Source organism: Dama dama, chromosome 22 (assembly GCF_033118175.1).
Source record: "Dama dama isolate Ldn47 chromosome 22, ASM3311817v1, whole genome shotgun sequence".
Taxonomy (NCBI): Eukaryota; Metazoa; Chordata; class Mammalia; order Artiodactyla; family Cervidae; genus Dama; species Dama dama.
Genome location: NC_083702.1, coordinates 4,845,027 through 4,868,872, shown reverse-complemented (window position 1 = coordinate 4,868,872; position 23,846 = coordinate 4,845,027). Strand labels below are relative to the sequence as shown.

Here is a 23,846-nt window from a genome sequence, read left to right as displayed (position 1 = left end):
CAGAATGCCCTTTCTCTCAGAACCCGCTTTTTAAAGTCCTCTTAGCCCTCCAAGATTGACTTCAAACGCCACCTTTTCTGGAAACTTCTAATTTCTGCACATCAGTTCTTTACTCCTCCCTCTAGAGACTCACCATGAAGAACTTATGTTCAAGGGGGACTTCTGCCCCATAATCGAGGCCATGGCTTCCCTGCTGTGGCCTGAGCTGAACTGGAGCCTGACTTGTGGGCAGGACACAGTACAATAAGCCCCTCCTTAAGAACCTTCATGGTGTGAACTTTCAAAGAGGTGACCATGTGTTCCGTCAACATCAGGTGTGAGCAGAATTGCAGCTTGCCCTCTGTCTCCTCTCCCAGGTGGCTCAGTGGTAATGAATCCACCTGCTGATGCAAGAGACACAAGAGACTTGGGTTTGATCCCTGGGTCGGGAAGCATCCCTGGAGGAGGAAATGGCAGCCCTTTCCAGTGTTCTTGCCTGGGAAATCCCATAGACAGAAGAGCCTGGTGGGCAACAGTCCATGGGCTCTCAAAGAGTTGGACATGACTGAGCAGGCACACAAGCCTCTGTCTCCTATTGCTGACGATCCTTCAGCTCCACCATCTTACTCTTCTTTTTTTTTTCAATCTTCATCTTCTTGACTGTTCAATGCCAGCCTCTGTGTGCCAGCTATTGTACTGTACTACTGTACTTTTCAAGGTACTGAACTGTAAGATTAAAAATGCTTTCTTTAGTTTTTCTGTTTGTTTTTTATGTATTATTTGTTTGATAAATATTATCAACCTATTACAGTACAGTATAGTACAGTACAGAATTATGTAGCCGATTGTGTTAGCTGGGTACCTAGGCTAACTTTGTTCGACTTATGAACAAACTGGACTTACGGACGTGCTCTTGGAACATAACCCATTCATGTGTAAAGGACTGACTGTATGTGGATATTGAAGGGAGGAACAGAGTAGGGGCTAGAGCCAAGTAGATGCTTACCTGGTGAATAAGTGAGTGAGGGGATGAGAGAATGAATGAATGCTAAAAGGGAGATGTGCTTAGTTGCTCAGTCATGTCTGACTCTTGCGACCCCATGGACTATAGCCTACCAGGCTCCTCCGTCCATGGGATTCTCCAGGCAAGAATACTGGAGTGGGTTGCCATTTCCTTCCCCAAAAGGGAGATACATTTCATTTTTGGAAAGGTGGGCTGTTAACCACAACCACAGACGTGAGCAGTGTTGGCAGTTCATCCCGGCGTCCAGATGTCTCTTCACTTGCATTGTGATCAGGCGTACTGAGCGCCTGAACAAGGAGCTTGGATATCTGGGTTTGAGACTTGGATCTATCCCTTAAGAGCCTCCAATCTTGGGCAAGTTTCTCAACATCTCCTAGCCTTCGTAACCACAGGTTACCCCCAGACCCACTCAGTTCCTCCTGGCCCTGGACATTGGTTGCTTGCTCATTGGAGAGCCCCAATCACAGCCCCTGCCCCTTAACTGGCCTTAAAGTGAGGGCCGGCCTCCAGCATAGCCTCCTCCATCCCATGCCGACCCCAGGACAAGCTGCAGTGGCTCCATCACCATGTGGTCCAGCCCTGGGGACCCCAGGTGACCCTGCAGCTCCCGCCTCTTCTGGCTTTCTTTTTTTTTTCAGTTTCAAACAATTTATTAAAACATGAAAACATTTCCAGGAAAAGATCTAATTTGGAGAATGAAAAATGTAACCCATGGTAAGGAAAATACAATTGATACACTGAACAGAGGAAAACAGTCAAGGCAACCACGCTTTGTAGAACTTAGGACAACACTCTAGGCTTGTAAAAGCTTCCTAAACATGTCCTGAGTTATCATGTGTAGAAAACTGTAATTAAAGTAAGGTGGTTTTTATTAGCTGTATAATCTAAAAGTATGAGTCAATTTTGGACTTATCGCCAAAAAGGCCTCACGGTTCTCCCTGGAATACATGTTCCTTGAGACGCTGACTAGAGTTCCCATTTATGGGAAATACGTTCTTTTTCCACACAGTGAAACTGAGAAAAATTATATCAAAGAGAAATCTTTTCCCTAATCTCCTTCAATAGCTCAGAAATGCAGTACTTGGGAAATGTAATTTTTCAACTCAGACTTAAAAAAACTTATGGCTTGGCATCAGATTTTTTGAAAAGTGAAGAACTGTCTGAACCACCATACTCTCCTCAAATCCTGTTTCAGACTTTTTCACGTAGCGCTACTTTTATTTTGTGAAGATAGACTTCAATCTAATGACAATCTAGCCTGAGCCCTGCACGATGCACAAGCAAGTCACAGCACGCTTCAAGCCAAAAGAAATGATCGATCTTCTGTTTTTGTCAAAACCATATGACAATATCTGTAAAAAATTAACTAGGATTTATATGTGCCCAGTGAAGGACCCACAGAATGTTGTCTTACGGCACTCTGTACAAAGTCTTGGTTCTTCCCTTGCTTTTGGCTTCCTCTTCTGAATTTTTCTGGCCACACTGCATGGCATGTGGGGTCTTAGATCCCCCACCAAGTGTCGAAACTGGACCCCTGCAGTGGAAGCACGGAGTCCTAATCACCAGAGCACCAGGGACGTTCCGAAATCTCCCCTTTTCATGAGAACATCAGTCATGTTGGATGAGGGCCTTCCCCAATGACACCCTTTAAACCTGCTCACTTCTGTAAAGACTCCATTTCCAAGTAAGGCCACATTTTGAGGTTAAGACTCCAAGGTGGGAACGTGGGGACACAATTCCACCCACGGCAGCATGTCTGGAGCTCTGCTCTCTGAGATGGCCAACTGCATGCTGGCTCGGGGACACTCTGCTCATTCATTCACAGCGATTTATTAGGTCCCTGTGTCTGGTACACTCATTAACCTCACCTTAGTTCTTAGTTTTCATGCCTGAGTTTGTGTCTGGTCCCATGGATCGTGCCCAGGAAGTGCAAATGTGCTTCTGTTTGGACCTTTTGCTGATTTCAGTTGGAATCTGCTCCCTGACCTCCCACCCCCCTTCTCCCACTTCCCTCTATTCTGAAGCAATGCATTTCACATGATTTATAACAATAATTTCCATGGTGGCTCAGTGGTAAAGAACCCACCTACAATGTAGGAGCCTCAGGAGACACAGGTTCAATCCCTGGGTTGGAAAGAAGTATTCTTGCCTGGAGAATCCCATGGACAGAGGAACCTGGCGAGCTACAGTCCATGGGATGCAGAGTCAGACACAACTGAAGTGACTGAGCACTGATAACGGTGAATGGAAGCCAAGACGCTCATAAAGAAGGCTGAGCACCGAAGAACTGGTGCCTTTGAACTGTGGTGTTGGAGAAGACTCTTGAGAGTCCCTTGGACAGCAGGGAGATAAAACCGGTCAATCCTATAAGAAATCAGTCCTGAATATTCACTGGAAGGACTAATCCTAAAGCTGAAGCTCCAGTACATTGGCCACCTGATGTGAAGAATTGACTCTTTAGAAAAGACCTTGATGCTGGGAAAGATGGAAGGCAGGAGAAGGGGATGATAGACAATGAGATGGTTAGATGGCATCACCAACTTGATGACATGAGTTTGAGCAAGCTCTGGGAGTCGGTGATGGACAGGGAAGCCTGGTGTGCTGCATGCAGTCCATGGGGTTGCAGAGTCGGACACGACTGAGCAACTGAACTGGTTGACTGAAGGTACTTGTCAGAGCCCCCGAGGCACTGAGGCCAGGATGACGCCTTGAAGGCTCTGTCTTGCACAAAGTCTCTAGGGATCCTTGAGTGATTATCCTCTGACCTGTAAGGGTCCTTCCTTCACCAGCTCTCAAAGGAAACCCTCGCTCAAGGTCAGGGGAGCTGGCCCGGAGCTCCGTCCTCCTGGGTTCCCCTCTTAGATCTCAGCCAGACATTGATTGACTACAGTTTGACATTTTTGTTTCAAATACAGTTATTCCAAGAAGTCTCAAAGCTTTTGCCCGCAGAAACTTTTGCTGATCCACAAAGCATTTCTAAACTACACACTTATTGACAAGTTGGCTAAAGAGTAAGGATGGGCTTCCCTGATTGCTCAAACAGTAGAGAATCCACCTGCAATGCAGGAGACCCGGATTCAATCCCTGGGTTGGGAAGATCCCCTGGAAGAGGAAATGGCAACCCGCTCCAATATTCTTGCCTGGGAAATCCCACGGACAGAGGAGCCTGGTGGGCTACAGTCCGTGGGGTCGCAAAGAGTCGGACACGACTGAGTGACTTTTGCTTTCACTTTCATTTATTTGGTTATGCTGGGTCTTGGTTCCAGCATGCAGGATCTAGTTCCCTGAAAGTGAAAAGTGAAAGTCTCTCAGTTGTGTCAGACTCTTTAGACCCCAGGGACTATACAGTCCATGGAACTCTCCAGGCCAGAATCCTGGAATGGGTAACCTTTCCCTTCTCCAGGGTATCTTCCCAACCCACGGATCGAACCCAGGTCTCCTGCATTGCAGGCAGATTCTTCACCAGCTGAGCCACAGGGGAGGCGCCTGCCCAAGGATCAGACCTGGGCCCCTTGCATTGAGAACATGGAGTCTTAGCCACTGGACCACCAGAAAAGGCCCTCACCTTGTCTCCCTTATTAAAAGCGTATTTTTCATTTACTTTTTTCTTTTGTGGTGAGGACACGTGGCACGAGATCTACCCTGTTGGCAAAACTTTGTTCTCAACGCAGCATTGCCAACTCTAGGTCCTAGGTTCCACTGCAGAGCTCACGTCGGTTCCTCTGTCTCAGCCCCAGCGAACACCTCTGTTTCACTGAAAGGAATGTCCACTGGGCTACAGTAGAGAATTGGAACCAGGAAGGTGGTGCCTGGGAGACCAGAATTAGTGCTTGCAGAGGGCTTTCAAGTGCCTGCCCTGACTGGGTGTGTTAGGTACGTTATTTGATTGTCTCTTCACAGTAGCCCAGGGAAATTAGGACATGATGCCCCATTTACAGATGGGAAACTGAGGTGCAGTGATGTGAACTCACCCAGTCACCTCTCTTGGGTGCTGGGAGCCCTGTATTTGAACCCGGTCTGCTGGATCCCAAGATGCCAGCTCTCAGTAATTCAAGATAAGGAAGCCCTGAAGGAAGACTTTCAGGACCCCCAACAGGAGGAACGGGCGCTGAGCAGTGGGAACCGGCGAGCCTGCGGTGGTCTGGGCAGTGTGGCCCCATCTCCATGTCCCCAGTGGAGCATCTCTGCACCACCTCCCAGCACGAAGTTCTCTGGGAAGGACAGAGTGGGGAGGTGATAACTGGCCATCTAAGAAACCAGTGTCAAGGCCTGGCAGGTGGCCACAGGCTCCTGGTTTCACCTCTGGGAGTTTGGGGGGGCTTCCCTATTGGCTCAGATGGTAAAGAATCTGCCTGCAATGCAGGAAACCTGAGTTTCATCCCTGGGTCGGGAAGATCCCCTGGAGAAGGAAATGGCAGCCCACTCCAGTACCCTTGCCCGGAGAATCCCATGGACAGAGGAGCCTGGCGGGCTACAGTCTGTGGGGTCACGAAGAGTCAGACATGACTGAGCAAATTTTATGCCATACTTCACTTGTTAAAAGTGGTTGAGGCGGCATCAAATGAGAAAGTGGCCAGGGATGGACAGAGTCCCCCGCCCCCGGGTGGGTCCCCGATGGCCCGGAGCCTCACTGTGGGTGCCCCAAAGGTAAATTCCACCGCACAACGGGAGTCGAGTCTCAGCCCCACCTGAGAGTGCTTCTGTCCCAGAGCTTCTATCATTGATGTCCATCCTAATTAGTACTTTCACACTCACATCCTCAGAGGCTCTAAGTCAGCTGTGCGGTTCCTGTTGGAGACCGCGTGAGTGCGCTGCCCGTGCATGACGGATGCCCTTTACAAGGAGGGAGGGAACACACAGCGTGGGGGGTGGCAGGAAGGGGGACAAGCCCCTGGTCTCTCTCACCTGTGCGCCCGGGAGACCCAACAAACCCAAGGGTGGAATTGGTCCTCTGGTTTCCTCTCTCATTTGGTGATGGCTTTTGAAAATTATTTGTTTACGGTTGCATGCAGTCTTTCTCCAGTGGCGAAGAGCAGGGCGCACTCTCTAGCTGCAATGCAAGCGTTCCTCACCGCAGTGGCTTCTCTTGTGGCGGAGCACAGGCTCTAGAGTGGAGGCTCGGTACTTGAGGCTTAGTTGTCCCGTGTGCCCTGCACTGGCGGTGGATTCTTAACCACTGGACCGCCAGGGACGTCCCTGGTGATGGTTTTACTTCCAGACTTCCAAGCCAGCAGTGATTCGGAGCCTGGAACCTTTCTGCAGAGCAAGAGTGGAAGTTATTTTTCGCTTGTCTGACCCCGAGTCTAGTTCCTCTCTCCGTGCACAAGCCGAAGCACACCCAGGGGAGTGAGGGGTGATTACTGGGGAACAGGGTGAGAAAGGGCTGGGTCCTGCTCCACATGACAGATGACGTGCGGGAGGGACGACACCGTCAGCCCGCCACCGCACAGGAGGTTCCAGAAGAGATGCTGGAGGAGGTGTACGCAAGGTGGGGAGCGCCAAGGAGGGAGCCCCCCTCCCCACTGCTGGGTTTCACACTCTGTCATCTCATTGGCCCTCACGAGACCCTGGGGTGGGGGTGGGGAGATTGCTATCACCTCCACTATACGTGGGGATGTTCAGTTCAGTTCAGTTCAGTCGCTCAGTCGTGTCTGACTCTTTGCGACCCCATGGACTGCAGCACGCCAGGCTTCCCTGTCCATCACCAACTCCTGGGGCTTGCTCAAACTCATGTCCATTGAGTCAGTGATGCCATCCAACCATCTCATCCTCTGTCGTCCCCTTCTTCTCCTGCCTTCAGTCTTTCCCAGCATCAGGGTCTTTTCCAATGAGTCAGTTCTTTGAATCAAGTGGCCAAAGTATTGGAGTTTCAGCTTCAGCATCAGTCCTTCCAATGAGTATTCAGGACTGATCTCCTTTAGGATGGAGTGGTTGCATCTCCTTGCAGTCCAAGGGACTCTCAAGAGTCTTCTCCAGCACCACAGTCCAAAAGCATGGGGAATACATGGGGAAGCTGAGGCTCAAAGCAGTTGGATCCCTTACAAGTCACCTAGTTGGTAGCTGAGGCTTGAGATCCTGGAGCTCCGGGCTTGAGTCTGAGCTCTGTTGCTTTCTGGTTGTAGCTCTGGGGGCAAGGTCCCCAGAGAGCCCTGGAGCTGAGGCGGGGGTGCACAGGTAGGTATGGACACGGGTGCGCCGGGAGAGGGGGGAAGTGGTAGCTTAGCTTGGGTTTGAGCCAGAAGCTGACCCTGAACTAGGATGCCCGAGAAGGAGTTGAGCCAGGAGGTGATCCCTGGGGGGTGATCCCCCAGGGATGATCCCAGGAAGTGTCTGTGGGTTGTGGGAAAGAAGCCCAAACAAAGGTGACTTAAGAAGCAGGTTACCGTGAAGGGTCACGGGGCTCCCAGTGTGAGAGCTCAGGGCGAGCCCACAGGTCCCGAGACCAGGGCCTCCCAGACGATCACAGAAGCCTCGGGTGCAGCAGAGGGACACAGCAGGGTGGCATCTTCCCCATCCAGAGAGGATCCGAGATGAGCCAGGAGCAGAGGCAGAGGCCAAGCAATTCACACGCAGCTGGGACGGCTGGCAAGCGATGGGGAGCCGTGGACACAAGTGCAGTGACATTGTCTGTGTCTGCAGATTCCAGATGTGGGGAGATGTGGGCCAGGACCACTGGTGAGGATGCTGCCCCAGGAGGACAGGCCAGTCCCAGCCCTGCCCAAGGGGAGGAGCAGGCGGGCTGAGGACCGGGTGGGAGTTAGGGCAGAGCCCACCCAGGCAGGACTGCTAGGACAGATAGGACTCCCCAAGACTTCTGTGCGTCCAACCTGTGAGCCTGGGCGAACAGCGATTGTGAGACAAACCAGGCTGACGGGCCGAGGGGCAGGTCTGGGAGGGACTGGGGCTGAGGGGGGACCCGGGGGGGACCCAGAGCAGCAGCTGCAGGGCTGAGCACGTGGAGAGGAGCTCAGTGCATCTCCATGGCCCCTGAAGTGCTGCCCCAAGTCTGCCCGGACGCTGGCTCTTGGAGGCTGATGATGGGACCCCACGATGACCCTTTGGGGTCCCTTGTTTGTCTTTTCCTGATCAGGAAAGGGAGTTGGGTAGTCCAGCTGGTTGAGGTTGGGTTTTTGTTGTGGGTTTTTTCAGTAAGTCTTTTTTTTAAGAAGAATATTTTTTTGGTGTGGACTATTTTTAAAGTCTTTACTGAACTTGTCATAATATTACTTCTGCTTTATGTTTTGGTTTTATGGCCTCAAGGCATGTGGGATCTTAGCACCCGGACCAGAAATTGAACCTGTACTCCCCTGCATTGAAAGGCGAAGTCTTAACCTCTGGAGTCCCCTGAGGTTAGGGATTTGGGGGCTTGGCTGTCACCCACTGGCTGCATGGTGTAGTGGAAGCTATTGCTCTGAGTCTCCCCCTCCATATAAAACGGGGCTCATCCACTCGTAGACAGTTCCGAAGTGCTACGCGCCAGCTGGAGTGAGTGGAAAGTGAGTGAACTTCCTCCCTATTGGCAACACGTGTGAGCCACGTGGCGGGTGCTGGGACAGACGAGTGCCCCGAGTGCCAGGGCGGGGTCAGAACCTGGCCCCCTGGAACTGCCAGTGCTGGGTTCAGCTGGGTCCCCAACACCCACAGGACACCCTGGCAAAGCGGCCGCCTGGAAGAGGTCCTGGCATCAGGCGCCAAGAGGAGGGGCCTTGGAGGTTTGGGGCGAGGAGCGGCGGATCATCAGCAGTCACGCAGCCGCCACTGGATGGAGGGTCTCAGCCCCCGACCCTGGAGCCTGGGACGGTGAGCCAGGGTGGAGCCAAGCAGCGGGACCCTCGGGGCGGGAAAAGTGAGCGTAATGCAGGTGGACAGGGGAGGGGAGGGGAGGGGAGGGGAGTGAGAGAGAGGAGGGCGTCCAGGGCAGCCTTGGGTTTCCGGCCTGGGGGACTGGGTGCTGGAGTCGGGTAGGGTGAGCCAGAGAGGGGAGGTTGGGGACATGACAAGGTCGGGGGTGTCAAGGCCCTACCTTCCCCAAAGCATGTTCTGGGGATGCTTTGTGAACCCTAAACGGCCAGGTCCAGTGCAGGGGCAGGCAGGGGGAGCGAGGTTTGTCGTCAGCCCCTCTTGATCTGTCTCCCTTCACTTTCCTTCCTATATGGGGTTGGATACATCCTCACAAAATTCGCAACCTCCCCAGAACCTCAGAAGGTGACCTTATTTGGAAATAGGGGCATTGCCCATCTCACTAAGCTAAGACGATGTCATCCCAGGGTCGGGTGGGCCCTTCATAGGAGAAATGAAAGTGGGAGAGACGCAGAGACACATGCAGAGAATGCCACGTGACCACGGACCTGGGACTACTGGCCACACGGAAGCCAAGGGGAGGCGTGGAGCAGATTCCCACCTGGAGCCTTCAGAGGGAAGGCCCTGCCAGTGCCTTGATCTTGGATGTCTGGCTCCCAGAACCTTGAGAGGACACGTTTCTGCTGTTTAAAGCTGCCCAACCTGGGACTCTGTTACGGCCACCCCAGGACACCAATGCGCTCCCCATCTTTCCTTCCTCAGCCAGGCCTCATCCTACTGTGAATTCCACCTCTTTCTCGGGGCCACCCCAACTCAAGTCCTGAATCTCCTTGATTGGAGGATTGAGGCTGGATCTAATTCTCCTAATTGGTAGCACCCCAGACTGACTCTGTTTTCCCTGGAGGCTCAGGTGCTAAAGAATCTGCCTGCAGTGCAAAAGACCGTGGTTTGATCCCTGGGTTGGGAAGATCCCCTGGAGAAGGGAACGGCTACCCACTCCAGTATTCTTGCCTGGAGAATGCCATGGACAGAGGAGCCTGGCGAGCTGCAGTCCACGGGGTCGCAAAGAGTCGGACACGACTGAGCAGCTAACACACACAGCCTGGCTTTATCAGATGGCACTTCCCTTATTCCCCAGCAAGCTGAGTTTCACATTCTGCCTCTGGTCCTGATGGGGGAGAAACCGTCTTCAACCTTGGCACTCCACTGTCCTCGAATCCGACTTCCTCTGCCTTCAGTGGCTGGTGTCTGCAGACGTAGATGGTGAGCTCAATTATTATTTGCATGTTCAGCCCAGATTTTTTCCCATAGTTCATTGAAAACTTTCAAGCACTTTTGAAACAAACCTCTTTTATTCCCCACCCATTCGGTTAGCTGAATGCCACAGCAGCAGCGGCAGAGTGCCTCGCTTCCCATTGCACCCACCGTGCCTCCCCGCATCTCATCTGAGCCAAATCAGACAGTCCTTGTCAGCACCCTGAATGCCCCAGGTACCCGACAGGCGTTTCAAGTGATAATAACGGGGGGCTTGTTGAGCAAGTGCAGGTTAAATGGCAGGCATCATGATAAGGGCTTCCTGTGTGGTCTCATTTTAACCCTTCACCCTCCAACCCCATTATATAGATGAAGAAACTGAGGCCAACTCATCTAATGACTTAGCCAAGGAAGTACGTAATGGTTTCTAACCGAAACTAGACCAGGTCCAAGCTTGGTGTCCAACCGCCCACGTCACAGCTCTGCTGGGCTCACAAAAGATCCCCAATAATGACTGATATGGGAAGAGAATCTAAGAAAGAACGGATGTATGTGTGTGTTTAACTGATACACTTTGCCGTACACCTGAAACTAATGCAACATTGCAAGTCAACTAGACTTCAGTAAAAATTAATTAAAAAATAAAGAGATGCTTTCCCTCACAGAACAGCCCCAACAAATACTGGCTGGGAGACTGACCACTGTGGCCAGTGGAAAACACTGTTGGCTGGGAGACAGGGGTACAGGCCCCTAGTCCCGGCTGTGTCACCCTCAGCGGAGGACACAGGTAAAAAAATCTTTCAACTGCCATGTGGCTGTCCCTGGCGAAATAGTAGTTAAGGAATTACGAGTTATTAATAACATTTCTAATGATGAAATGAGCATCATTACTATTGCAATGAGAGAGGCCAAGAACTAGTGTTAACGGCAATAATGACTCATTTATTGGGGAATTAGAAAACAGTTCAAAGTTCGTAAATCGGGGAGGAGTGAGAAAGCTAAGTATATAAGAAAAATGTGAATTTGAAAGTTCTGAAGATTTGTCTGATAGCGGCCAGAGAAGAATTTCAACACAGTTGTTGACCCAGGGCTAGACAGCTGCTGACGTATCCCATCTCCTAAAAACGCAGAACAGGGCTTCCCTGGTGGCTCAGTGGTGAAGCATCCACCTGCCCACACAGGAGACATGGGTTTGATCCCTGGTCTGGGAAGATCCCACACGCCACAGGGCAACTAAGCCCGTACACCCCAATACTGAGCCTGTCTCTGGAGCCGGGGAGCCACAACTACCGAAGCCCATGCACCTACAGCCCGTGCTCCAAAACAAGAGAAGCCAGCGTGATAGAAGCCAGGCATTGCAACTAGAGAGTAGCCCCCACCCTCTGCAACTACAGAAAAAGCCCACGCAGCAATGAAGACCCAACATAGCCAAAAATTAAATACATTAATTAATCAAATTAAAAAAAAAAAAAAGAATACTGGATCAGGTTGCCATTTCCTACTCCAGCGGATCTTCCCAACCCGCATCCAGATCAAACCTGCATCTCCGGCGTCTCCTGTGTTGGCAGACGGGTTCTTTACCACTGAGCCACCTGGAAAGCCCTTATTTTCACTTGAGACTCTCAGCATTCTCTGAGGTAGGGCGTCTGGAATTCTTTCCTTCTACCCTCTCCCCTCATCCAAAGGCACCGAGATCCTGGGAGTTTGACACCTCCTCTAAGTGAGCGGACTGTGGAGCTGGGGCCGGGGTCTGGCCTCCCCTGACCCCACACCCCTGTCCTCCCCTTGGACCTCTCCACCACCAACATCAGCCTTCCCAGAGCCTGGGTGAGTTTCCTAAACTTCCAGCCCCAGTGTCCACTCCTTCAACATGAAGTCAGTGGGCAGAGGGCCTGTTGCATAAGAGGGTCTCATCAAAATGTTAGTTTCATCTCCCTTTGGGGGAGGGAGGGGTGCTGAACCCCATGGCGCTCAAAGATGTGGAGCAGATGCTGAATTTGCATCCTGACGCCCAGTAAGAGGGGAAGAAGAGCTGGGAGCTGAGCCAGGGCATTTCAGGCGCCCATGTTCACGGCATCTGTAGGCACCTCTCTCACCCAGCCATGGTGGGGTCTCACCTGGGGGCCGGGGCTCCCAGCTGCCCAGGACGCTGCGGGAACTGGAACGGGAGCCTCTTCACCAGGAGCCCCCTTGTTAGGAGCTCTTTCTGCTTGGTGCACAGAAGGAAAGTCAGCTCCGTCCACATTCTGCAAATTTCTTCCAAGGAAGCCGGATCGCTGGCACCACACCCTGTCCTTCTCCAGTCCCAGCGCCAAGAACACTCCTCAGCAGGTTCACACCGACCCCTGTTCCAGGCCGTCTAGAGAACGGCCTTGATCTGGGCCGTGTGTCGAGGCCGTTTTCCTTGGCGGCCACAGAATGCGCGTCACACCTGCAACTTGCAGGGCGGCTCATCCTGGGTCTCCTTGACCTGTGGTTGCAAGCAGAAGAGAGCGCTCCGGTTTGCCAGGGACACCCATCTCCCTCGGGAACAAGCGTTTGCATTCTCTCTTGTTCGATTGCTTCTAATGGAGGACACGGCCAGTCCCCTAGTCCCAGCTGAGTGGGCCAGAAGCCAGCCCCTGAGCAGAGGACTGGATGGGTTGGTCTGGAAGAGGCGCCCCATCTGGTCTGATCCCTGCGTGACCCTGTGAGGGTGGCGGAGCCAGAGGGGCCTCTGAGCCTTGCTGAGCAGGTGAGAGAAACAAGGCTCAAGAGACGAAAGCGACTGCCAAGGTCCTTGCCGATAAGAGGTGCGGGGTGGAACCGTGTCCAGCTTCTGCCGGCTCAAGGCCACCGTACCTCCCACCGCAGGACGCGGCTGAGGACGGAGGGGCTCACCCTGGGCTCGAGCACCCCCTCGGGTCCCTGCACCCTCCTTGCTCCGTTCTCCTCCCCAAGCCAGGCTTCTGTCTGTAAAATGAAAAGGAAGGGGTCTTGGCCACCACCAGAGACCCTCCCCTTGTCTGCAGCCATCCTGCCTTATTTTCCCAGACCAACCTACCCCCCAAAACCCACCTGCTCTCCGAAAATCACTGGCTGCCCCTCCCCAGCCCCGAAGACCAGCCCTTTATTTCTCTCACTGCCTGGCTAATGATGGGGAGGCTGAGGTCGGGAACCGCCAGGGGATACCCCGTGCTGGCCCAGTGGGACCCACAATAGATTTAAAAAGATTTTAAATCTTTTTAAAAATGTATTATTCAATTCCATTTTTACAAAAATCATTGACTTCTTTTTTAAAAAATGTATTTATTTTTAATTGGAGGATAATTGCTTTACAACATTTTGTTGGTTTCTGCCACACGTCAGCATGAATGAACCATAGGTAAACATGTTCCCTCCCTCTTGAACCCCCCTCCCACCTTCCACCCCATCCCACGCCTCTGGGTTGTCACAGAGCACCGGTTTGAGCAAATTCCCACTGGCTATCTGTTTCACAGATGGTGATGTGTGTGTTTCCATGCCACTCTCTCTGTGCGTCCCACCCTCTCCTTCCCCACTGTGTCCCCAAGTCTGTTCTCTGAGTCTGCATCCCTATTCCTGCCCTTGCACATAGGCTCATCAGTACCATTTTTCTAGATTCCATGTATATGCATTAATACATGATAGTTGTTCACTGATTTCTTATACCAAATTCTGGCCGCCCTGAGTTTGTTTTAAGTAGCTAATTATTTTGGGCTGCACTGGGTCTTCACTGGTGCGTGGGTTTTTCTCTAGTTGGGACGAGCAGGGGCTTCTCATTGCGGTGGCTTCTCTTCTTGCAGAGCGCGGCCTCTAGGGCTTGCAGGCTCAGCCGACGCAGTGCTCAGGCCTCATCACCCTGTGGCTCGTGGAGTCCTCCTGGTCCAGGGATCGAACCGGTGCGCCCTGCATCGGCAGGTGGACTCTCAACCACTGGACCCTCAGGGAAGTCCAGCAGCTATTTCTGAATGAAAAAGAAAAGGGAAGGGACACCACGCACCAGGCTGCCTCCGGGGCCAAGGAGGACAGCGCTCCTCCTGCCTTCCTGTGTCTCTGATGATGGACAGGCCGCGTGGCCAGGTGTGGTCCTGCCCACCCAGGTGAAGAGATGACCCTGCTTGTCCCCTGGCACCTGAGGGTCCCACCCCATACGGTCTCCCTGGGGATCCTCTGTGAAGCCGAGGCGTCAATGGTCAGCCGCGTGCCAACATCCCTCCAATCCCCAGAGAGTCTGCTGCTAACCATCTCTGTTTGGATGTCCTATACAAGTTTCAAGGCCAACCCGTCCTAAAGAACCTCTTTTCCCTTTGTGTCCATTCCTTTGTGCCGGGGTTCCATTGGCAAGTGATGTCTCATTCATGGGTGGTACCTGTCCATGGGTGGGTGCCAGTGATCTTCTGGGGTAGGTGACAGTGTTACCTGGGTAAGTGGTCCAGTGGTGCTGGCAGAAGTGCCCAGTACTGGGAAGGATCCTGGCTGGCCCTGAATTGGACGGGCTCAGCCTGCAGTCCCACTTACCCCACGTGACTACGGATGAGTGACCCAGCTCCCTGGCCTTTTACATGCAGATGGTGATGCCACCTCACCCAGGTGATGACGGGCCTCAACAGGGGAGTGTCAGCAGGGCAGAGAGAAGTTCCTAAAGCTGGGCCTTCTGCTGAACAGTGCTCTGGCCTGGCCGACGGGGGCGCGTCGGAGTCCCAACGGGGCCGTCAAACGGGCACCTGCCGAGGGGCACTGAGCAGCCCTGCCACGTGAGAGCCGTGGCTTTTAAACTGGTCTCTTCCTCTTTTCTTTAATTTTTAATTTTTTTTCTGGCCACATCACAAGGCTTTCAGGATCTCAGCTCCCCAGTCAGGGATTGAACTCAGGCCATGGCAGTGGTAGCGAGGAGTCCTAACCACTGGGCCCCCAGGGAGCTCCCAGGCTGGTGTCTTCTACTGTCACTGCCATGGGCTTCTCCCTGACCTTGACCATGGACTGTGCTCCAACCTCCGTCCTTCCCCAGCCTCACTTCCCATCTCCCCGAAGTGCATCAGTGGCCACAAACCTCCCTCCCTCCAGGGCTCTGCTCCTGGCCTGCAGTGTCTGAGAGCAGCCTCCATGCCTCGCTCACCTGAGCTGGTCCATTCCCCCCCACCAGCCCACCTGCCTCAGCCCGTCCCTCCTGCCGCCAGGCTCACCCGGTTTCACATTTAACTTTTCTCTCCTCGCCTTCCTCCTAAGTAGTGTCTCCTGCCCCCATGCTGGAAGCGTCCAGCAGAATCAGCTCTCAGAAGCCTCCTGGGACTGGCTGGGTCTCTCTCCCGGATCCTCGTGTCTGCATGTGGTCCAAGTGACTTGCCTGCACGTCCAGCCGTAGACCTTCCCCCCAGCTTGGATTTGGAGTAGGAAATGGTAGGACCCACTCCAGTCTTCTTGCCTGGGAAAGCTCGTGGACAGAGGAGCCTGGTGGGCTACGGTCCGTGGAGTCGCAAGTTACAAATGGGTAACCTTTCTCAGGGCACCTCCCGCCCCCGAGCCTCCCCCCGTTCCAGCTTTGGTGCCCTTCGTGAATCATGTGCCCCCCCCCCCCACCACCCAGGGCCTCTGTCTGCCCAGGGCCACTGCTCTGCTGTCTGACGGCGGTTACAGCACCTCTCTGCCGCCCGCAGCTCCTGGATCCCCGAGCTCTGATCTACCTTTCTGCGGGCAGTGATCTTCCCCCCTCGTGGCTCCGGGCCTGGCATTCCTCTCTCCTCTCTTCCCTAGGCCTGGCTCCTCAGACCAGCAGGAGGGCCCTTGTGCTGCCAACCAGGCCTCTCCCCTGGGGACCCTCCCTCAGATGCAATGCCCGGGGTCTTCCCAGAGTCCCCCCCACCTGCCCACCTGCAAACCTCAGCCCCTTCAAGGGTCTTCCTGTCCCTGGAATTCCCATTCCTGCTGCTGCTCCAGGGCATCCTACCGGATCCTGTCTGTCTGCATCGTCACTGCTTTGGGTGACCCACCCCCACCCCCAGCAGGCAGAGCTCCTCCGAGAGTGACCACCTTCCCCCACCCTGCCAGACGCAGTCCCTCCTGACCCTGCGGGGCCCGCGCAGGGCAGAAACTCAGGGAGCGCTGGTTCTACACCCGGACCTGAGAAGCCTGCCTGTAAATAATCTTTAATATGTTGAAACACATTAAAAATGCATTAGGAAAGCCGGCTATTTAAAGAATCCCATACGGAATCCTTTTCTGAAAACAAGAACCTCTTCTTAATGGGAATAATTACTCCCTAATTCAAATGGTGCCTGTGTTTGAATCTTCATCGACCATATTGCCTCTCTTAATAAAAAGAACATCTTACGAGGACTCAGAAACTTTATTCCCCAGGCATTAATAATGCCTATGAATGGTTAGACCAGAAAAATACCATGGGATATTACCTAAAATTATGTCAAGTGTTCAAAAAAACTGTGAAGTCCATTTCTAGGTGTCTTTGCTGGAGCTAAGAGGTTAGGGCTGAGTCAGAACCAGCTGCATAATTTACAGAGCTTGGGACAAAATGAAAATGTGAGCTGCTTGTTCAAAGATAATAAAGATTTACAACACACTCAACAGGAATCTGGGTTCATTGTAACAAGGGGCACAAAATTTGTGGGCTTCCTACAAACAAATATCCAACACGTCTCCCTCTGCCCCTCCACATGGCTGCTAGGCGGGGCCAGTGGGACAGCGCGCAATATTGGAAGTGTTAAGTGGGGGAACTTGCCACTTAGAGCCTGTCTGGTGGCGTGGGTGCACCAGGAGTGGTCTTGTAAAGGATTTGTTCCTTTGTGGCTCAGAAAAAAATAGGTTCTAACTATATTCCATTCTGGAAAAGGCAAGACTATGGAAACAATAAAAAGACCAGTGGTTGCCAGAAGTTTGCAGGGAGATAATACACAGAGTATAGAAGTTTTTATGAGCAATGAAAATACTTCGAATGACATTATAATGAATATATGTCATTATACTTTTGTCCAAACTGATAGGAATGTGCAACATTACCATCTTCATTAAAGTGAACCCTAAGATGGAAAAAACCGATAAAGAGTTTCAAGACAGTGAGAGCAGAGAGTTCAATCCAGGGTGGACTCCTTCTGCGTGCCAAAGCCCATGCCACTGTCCAGGGCATGTACCCATGAGGCTGGCCATTGACCAGGAAAGGAAGAGATTATTTTAAAAGTCTTTATTGAATTTGTTACAATATTGTATCTGGGTGGTTTTTTTTTTTTTTTTATGTCTTGATTTTTTGGCCACAAGGGATGTAGGATCTCAGCTCCCCAACCGGGGATTGAACCCGACCCTGTGCATTGGATTGGACCACTAGAAAGTCCCAGGAAGAGATTTCTTCCAGGGCCCCACACAGGGGAATCCTGCCATGGCTGGGAAGCTGCCGTAGGCACTCTTCCGTGGCTCTCAACCCTAGGTTGTGACGATGGTGAATGTCATTTGCCTTGAGATGAGAGAGGAGTCCGAGAGGACAGCCTTGCCAACGCCTTGCCTCTACCCAGTGAAACCGATTTGATTTGTGACTTTCAGACCTGTAAGAGAATACGTTTGTGTTATTTTAAGCCACTGTTTTGGATAATATGTTACAGCAACCACGCTGGTGTTGTTCAGTGGCTCAGTCGTGTCCAGCTCTTTGAGACCCCACAGACTACAACACGCCAGGCTTCCCTGTCCTTCACCATCTCCCGGAGTTTGTTCAAACTCATGTCCGTTGAGTCGGTGATGCCATCCAACCATCTCATCCTCTGTCGCCCCCTTCTCCTCCTGCCCTCAGTCTTTGCCAGCATCAGGGTCTTTGCCAAACAGTCAGCTCTTCGAATCAGGTAGCCGAAGCACAGCAGCCAGAGGAGATGAATACGGAGCTGGGGTCAGGGCTGGACACCGGCTGTGTGGGCCCGTCTTGATCTTAGGATCACTCAGGCAGCATCTCCCTTCTCGATCGCCCCCCTCTGCCTTTGTACGCCAAAGCGACTCTTCTGTCCCAAGGTTGCCAAATGACCGTTTGCCACCAAATCTCTGTCTCTGTGCAGGTGGCCTCCCTCACCTGCACAGTCCAGGTGCCCATCTGTGAGGTCATCCACCAAGAGAAGCGAACAGAACAGAATCCCAGCCCCACGCCCTCTCCTCCCCCAGGTCTGGGGGCCTGGGTGAATGGCCCCCGCCCATGCGGCTCTCACCCCCACAGACAGTCCGTCCCCAGGCCCCACCACGAAGTGGCTCTCCAAGTGTCCACCACTACCCGGGCACTTCCCTCCCCTGGAGACCTCCCGTGGCCCTGCTGCCCGGGCCCCCCCTCCTTTCAGCTCGTTTATCAAACAGGCACCTGTCCCTCCCCAGCTCAAAGTCGGCGGCCCCGGGATGGAGAGCTCCTGAGAGCTGGCGCCCCCCTCCCGGCCTCCAATCACTCCAGCCACGTGGCCCACCAGCGGTCCCTCACGGTCCCCAAGCTCACCCGTGCTCACCCCCAGGCCTCTGCACTGCCTCTCTCCCTCCCCCTCGTCCTGCCTGCCTGGCCGCTTCTATTTTTTTATTTCTGGTTAAAGGAGTGGTTTTGTGGCAGAGCACACAGCATGGGAATCTACCAGAATCTACTCTGCCTGCTGGAAGAGCTGTGAGCACCCGTGACATCAAGGTGGAGGAGACGTCAGGTGGTCGGCAGGGGCGCAGAGTGGTGGCCGGAGCTGTGGGGGTGACGCTTGTGGCCCTGGTCGGCCTGCTCCTGCTGCAGACCCGCCTGGCCGCAGTCTCTCCCCTTCCAGGCATGTTCCTTTTTCCCCGACACACCCAGCACGTAGGTCCCTGGCTGGCAGAAGTCTAGCCTGTTTCCAGCTGCCGGTCGCCCCCTCGCTCCCCCGTCTGCCCCCACCAGAGCACAGACAGCCCCCATCCTCATTTATCCCGCACGGCGCCCCTCCCCCAGGACTCTGAATTCTGCAGATGTTCTCAGCTTCCCTCAGGCCCTGCGCGTCCTCACCTGCAGGTGGTGGGGAGGGAAGGATAGATGCAGAAGCCAAAAAGAAATGGTACAAATGAACTTATTTACAACACAGAAACAGTCTCACAGACTTAGAGAATGAAATTATGGTTACCAGTGGGCAAGGGTGGAGGAGAGGGACAGTTAGGGAGTTTGGGATGGACATGCACACACAGCTATATGTAAAATGGATCACCAACAAGGACTACTGTAGAGCACGTGGAACTCTGCTCAGCGTTCTGTGGCAGCCTGGATGGGACGGGAGTTTGGAGGAGAACGCATACACGAATACGTACGGCTGAGTCCCTTTGCTGCTCACCTGAAATTGCAAAATCATTAATTGGCTATTCACTTCAGTTCAGCCGCTCATTTGCGCAGTCGGAAACGACGACGACAGCATGCCAGGCCTCCCTGTCCATCACCAACTCCCAGAGCTTGCTCAAACTCATGTCCATCGAGTCAGTGATACCATCCAAGCATCTCATCCTCTGTCGTCCCCTTCTCCTTCTGCCTTCAATCTTTCCCAGCACCAGGGTCTTTTCCAATGAGTCAGTTCTTCACATCAGGTGGCCAAAGTATTGGAGTTTCAGCTTCAGCATCAGTCCTTTCAATGAATATTCAGGACTGATTTCCTTTAGGATTGACTGATTTGATCCTATACTCCAATATAAAATAAAAAGTTTTTTTTTAAAAAAGCAAAATAGTGAGGATGTGATTAAGGTCCTTCCCAGCTCTGAAATCCTTGAATCAGAGCCTCACTCGGGGATGAAGGAAGCATGGGCTGACAGGTTTAGTTCAGATCCATTCAGCTGTGGGACCTTAAGTAAATTACTTAACCTCTCTGAGATATCCATCCCCAATCCCTCTCAATCTCCCCCTACCCCAGGAATAATAATCCCTGGCTGGCAGAGGAGTTCTGGGAAGCAGAGAGAATGGCTGTGAAGAGTCTAGGAGATTACTGGTACTAACTAAACAACAGCTATAATTACAATCATTATGAGAATTCTGAGCTATTTCAACTCCACAGTTAAAGGGGGACATTTTAAAAGTTCAAAGCCATTTAAGATGAATCAGGTACAGTGCACACGGCCACTGTCTCCCAGGGTGAATTATTTGCCCTGAAAGGGGTGATCGATAGAGATTACTGGCTTGCAGAAGGAAATAAGTTTCAAAGAACCCCATCAGCACGTCTACTCTTAATTAGGTGCCATTTTTCTCTGTTCACCTAGAAAGAACTAACGCCTGGGTTTGCAGGGGTGAGGTGGATTGCGAGGGGGGTGACAGCTTAGAGGATTCCTGCAGATTACGGAGAGGGGGAGAGGGTCAGTGGGGGAGTCAGGAGGAAACACTGATGTCCTCCAGGGGTGGGTGCTCCAGCCAGGCCAGCAGCGTCCTCCCGAGTCACCTGTGTTCAGAGTCACCTCTGTTTTGGACATCACTGTGTTTCAGACTCAAGACCAGGCTCCATGACGTGCACAGTTTGCAAGCCCCTTGTTGACTGCCGACTGGCCCCCGAGGTGAGGGGCACCCAGAGCCTGGGTAAGCTGCTGGCACGGCGGTCAGGCAGCTCCGAGCAGGAGCTGGCGGAAGCGTGTGGACAGGAGGGGCTTCTGTCTCTCACCGACATCTGGCCCCTCCACTCTTGGGGCCATTCTTCAGCACCTCCCCCATCCGTCTCTTCGGGTCGCCTTGATGGCCTCCCAGGAAAGGGGTGCGCCCCCTTTTCAGCCTGTGCCTCCCTGTGTAGGGGCGTCTCCCCTGCTGTCCTGTCATCACTGCAGCTCCGTCGGCCACACCAGGCTGTGGACCCCTGGAGCCCAGGCACTGTGTCTGCACCCCCTGGCCCAAGGGTCAGAGAGGGTTTCCCCAGGGGAGCGGCATGGAAATTGAGAATTGAAATATGAGAAGTCTGGGAGAGAAATTCTAAGCAAAAGAACAGAAAAGGAGGACTTTCCTAGGGGTCCAGGAGTTAAGACTCAGCTCCCAATGCAGGGGGCATGGATGCCATCGCTGGTTGGGGAACTAAAAAAAAAAAAAAAAAAAGAACATAAAAATGAAATTCCAAAGTGAAATTGAGAATGAGGGTTTAGCAGGGAAAAACTCTGTGGGTGGTGGGGATAGCGGTGGGGCTGGGAGAAAGGAGAGCCTGGACCCTCGTCCCAAGGCTGTGGACAGACCCTGTAGGGGACAGAGGCTCGGTCTGTTCAGAAAGGGGGACAGCGGGGGGCTGGCTTTCCAGCAGGCAAGAGACAGGACCATCCCTGCCTCCTGAGTCTAAGATCTGACAAGTTCAGATCCCTTTACACACCTGGCTGTGACCCAGACTCATCCTGGGGGCCCCTTGTCACATGAGGAGAGCCCCCTGGGAGGATATACTGGGTTGAGAGTGCTGGGGGCTTCAGAAAATCCCAGAGGAGTCTGTGGACCAGGACCACCCGCGGCTCCGGTCCAGCAGGGCCTTTGCTCAAAGGGTAACGTTGGAAACACATCCTTCACCTGAAACAAAACCTCAGATGCCCCAGCGCCTCTCCCCACAGGTGTCCCCTGGGGCATCTCAGTAGATCCACACGGAGTTTTTATCTCCCCTGTCTCTCCCTGCGACTCGCCCATCAGGTCAACCCTCAGGTGCTGGAGTCCTTGAGTTAAGACCACTGACTTTGCCATATTTAAAAAGAAATGAAATTGGTTTTCAAATAACAGTTATGGGTTTTATGAAGATCACACGCTACAGCACACATTAGTTCTCTTGGCTTCCAGGGGAATAAAAACACCCCAGGGGGCTGTACTTCGCCAGCTCCCCAAGGTGGGGGTGGGGGGGAGCGGAGGGAGAGTAGAGGACAGTGGGGAATGCTTGCTCAGCGTTAGGCGCGAGGACACAGCACGCTGACTCCAGCCCGTCTGCTCTGAGCAAGCAGCAGCTGGGTGTGCGGGGCTCTGGCATTCAGGCCTTCCTGTGACCCACAGGGGAACTTCCCAGCTGGCTCAGTGGTGGTAAAGGAAGTGATATAATAAGATATAATATCTTTGTGCAGTGGTAATTGGCAGTGGTAAAGAATCCACCTGCCAATGCTGGAGACGCTGGTTCGGTCCCTGGATCAGGAAGATCCCCGGCGGAGGAAACAGGGTTTTGCCTGAAAAGTCCCAAGGACAGAGGAACCTGGCGGGCCCACAGTCCATAGGGTGGCAAAGAGTCAGACAAGACTGAGCAACTGAGCACACACGTGACCCGTGGGAGCTGCTCAGGTGATCAGGCTGCCAAGGGCCTGGGGCGGCCGCTGCCTGGGATGCTGCCAGCCTCGTGGGGAGGTCAGACACTGTCCTGCACCGAGCGTGCCATGCGGGGCCCTGCCTCTCTGCACACACAGCGCCCCTCCCGCCGCCAGCATCCTGGGAGGTTCACTCTTCTTCCTTTCTCTGTCCTCTGTCCTCTAAGGCCCAGCACGCACATCACTTGCTCAGCTGCAGGCCCCCTGCAGGACTGTGGAGCAAAGGGCCAGTGGTGACCAGATCCAGAGGGAAAGGGGGTAACTGGGGTGAAAGGTCACTGCGTGGACCCGTCTGGGGTGACCAGGGAGGCAGGTCACAGGACACACTCTCAAGGCCCAGGGAACACCCTAGTGTGTCCGGGTTATCGCCAGAAGGGAGCCCCAGCGAAGCAGGGGACCACTCAACCTACCGATGTTCAGATGGATGAAGGTACCACCCAGCCGAGAGTCTGGACAGGTTCATTGATTGACCTGCTCCCAGAACCTTTCACAAAGACACACGTGGCAGTATTGTGTGTGTGGGACGTTTCCTCCTCTAGTCCTGAAATTTCCACCGCATTGTAAATACATAATCAAGACATGAAAGGACCAATAGCGTTTTCTTTGCAAGCCCTTGGACGTTCACCTTGGCAGTCACCTGAAGCTTGTAACACCTGAACACCTGGGTTTTTCTGCAGGAGATTCTAGCCATTGGCAGAAGCACAAAGACATTTTATCAGCAAAGAAAGAAGGACTCCAAGCTGTCTGAGGCCACCAGGAGGCAACCTAGTGGACGGGTGTGGGCCTGGCCGTGACCGCCTGTTCACCGCTGTGCAGACTGTCTCACAACGAGCCTTTGAGCACCCTGGCAGTCGATCCACAGCAGGAGGCTTGCCCGGCGGCTGGTCTCTGCGTGCCAAGCGCTGATCGAAGATTCACGACAATCGTGACAACAACCATCTTATGTAAAGAGGTCCTCTGTGGTCTTCCCTGGTGGTTCAGGGTGGTTCAGCGGTTGAGAAGCCGCCTACTGGTGTAGGGGACACAGGTTTGATCCCTGATCTGGGAAGAGCTCATATGCCAAAGGACAGCTAAGCCCGTGCATCACAAATACCGAGCCTGTGCGCCCTAGAGCCCGTGCCCAGCGAGGAGAGGAGTCCCCGCAGTGAGGAGCCTGTGTGCCCAACAAAGAGCAGCCCCCTCTCTCTGCAAACAGAGGAAGCCCTTGCGGAGCAGTGAAGACTCAGCACAACCAAAAATGAAATGCAAAGAGGTCGTCTGTCCCAGCAACACTACACAGATGCAGAGATGACCCCAGCGACGGTAGGAAGCCAAGCGCCAGAGAGGTTTAGCAATTACCCGAGGACACAGAGTGAATAAGACAGTGCAAGCCCAGGAGTGAAAGTTCAGTGTCTTTAACTCTCCACGCCTCTGCTCTGCGGCCCTTTCTGCCAAGATGCTCCACTGGGAGGGAGGGGAGAGGAGGGAGAAGAGGAGCACAGTTAAAACCCCCGGGATGGGAGGGGGCGTCAAGGCTATGTGAGAATGCTACTTC

General features: G+C 53.2%; 1 pseudogene; it reads left to right on the top strand.

Moving 5' to 3' along the window:
- Window positions 1-16,595: 16,595 nt before the first annotated feature.
- Window positions 16,596-16,707, top strand: LOC133044107 (small nucleolar RNA SNORA11; annotated as a pseudogene).
- The last annotated feature ends 7,139 nt before the right edge of the window (window positions 16,708-23,846 follow it).